General features: G+C 43.1%; 1 long non-coding RNA gene across 1 annotated transcript; it reads left to right on the top strand.

The window, feature by feature from the left end:
• Positions 1 to 644: 644 nt before the first annotated feature.
• LOC149843319 (uncharacterized) lies at positions 645 to 1,377 on the top strand. The gene is made up of 2 exons (XR_016431130.1): positions 645 to 1,227; positions 1,326 to 1,377. It is a non-coding gene; the product is annotated as an uncharacterized LOC149843319 (long non-coding RNA).
• The last annotated feature ends 210 nt before the right edge of the window (positions 1,378 to 1,587 follow it).

Here is a 1,587-nt window from a genome sequence, read left to right as displayed (position 1 = left end):
AACTTCAAAATTTCCAGATCATTAGTAGATTTGATTATGAATACACTGTAATTTTTTAGGAAAATCCGGATCTCCGACAAGGGTGGTGCTGGAGGTTCTTTTCTGCCAAAGCAGAAATTGGAAGTTCAGAGAACTGCGAAATCCCAGCTTGGGATTCGATTTATTTAACAAGGTTCTAAAATCCTAACTTATCCATATTTTTGACATACAATCATAGACAAACAGAGACAGACATAACAAAATTTTTGAGATTTATCGACAAAAAATTGAGCATAAAATGATGACTAGACTGGACGGCTAAATGGAAAATGTATAAACTAATAGGACATGCATTAATGAAACAAGTGAAATGTATCTAATGAAATCAATTAAAAAAAAAAAACAATACCTAAATTATACAATCTATATAAAATCAAAACAAAGGAAAGAGGTGAAATATTTATTTGATATAGCCATTGAAATGAGGGGTTCAATCCATCGGCTAGATGAACCCTCTCATTTACGCATGCTTTGTCATGAAAAGTAAAAAAATAGAAACTTAAGGTTTCCTACCTTCTAACACCATAAAGAAAGCCTTACCTTGCAATAATTTCAACCCCAAATTCCTCATCATTTTCATGAAAGCCATAAGGGTCTCATTTCGACGATCAACCAAGAAACCCAACATGTGGTACTTAATAAGATCAACAAGACATACAATATGTCTTACCTTAAGGGGCAGTTACGGCAATGGAGGAGTGGAACGATGGTTGGCTGCCACAAGTGATGTCACCAGTAAAGATGGTTGGAGCTCTTGGGGAAAACAAAAGGGAATAGAGGAGACTGCACGGTGAAGAAGGCTGGAACAAGGCTGCAGCCGTTTGAAGGTTGAAGGAGGAGGTTGCAGCGTCAAAGAGGCTGCTGTAATAGCTTGCTGCTGTAGCTGTAATGAAAGGCTGTGGATGGCAGCTGCTGGTGGCACTGTTGGGTGCTGTGTAGAAGAGGTGAACTGGCTGGTGGCTGTTGGCTGGAGCAGTGAGCGTGGAACCGGTGGAAGAAGCCGTTGGCTGGTGGCTGTTGGCTGGAGCAAGGAGCTTGGAGGTGGGCTGCAGCAAGGATGGTGGCTGGAATGGAGAGCTGGCTGAAGCTAGAGTATTTGAAGAAGATGGCTGAATGTTGCTGCAGCTGCAAAGAGGATGTCGGAGGTTGAAGATGATCTGGAGCTGCTGGGCATGGAGCTTCAAAGAGGTGCTACTGGCTGCAAGGAAGAAGATGGCTGAACCGTTCTAGTGGTGGCTGCAGCTTTTGTTCGATGGCTGGGCATCCAAAGAGGTGGCTGTAGAGAGGTTGGAAGGCTGCTGTGGCTGTAGCAGCTAAGGAGAGAAGAAGGGAGGTAAAGAGAGAGAATATGAGAGAGAATAGGAGAGAGGCGTGAGATGGGAGAGGAGCCGTAAGTGGCTTCCTTTTCTCTTTCCTTTTAACCAAACCCAACTTAGGTCTTTAATCAGCCTCAACTTAGGGTTTTTAGGGGTTAATGAAAAGAGAGGGAAAGAGTGTACGTGAATGGGTTGGAGAAGGGAAAGGAAGGAAGGGAAGGGAAGAAGAAAA

Source organism: Nuphar pumila, chromosome 3 (genome assembly GCF_984573655.1).
Source record: "Nuphar pumila chromosome 3, dmNupPumi1.hap1.1, whole genome shotgun sequence".
NCBI classification, from domain to species: domain Eukaryota; kingdom Viridiplantae; phylum Streptophyta; class Magnoliopsida; order Nymphaeales; family Nymphaeaceae; genus Nuphar; species Nuphar pumila.
This window is presented reverse-complemented; position numbering and strand designations above follow the sequence as displayed.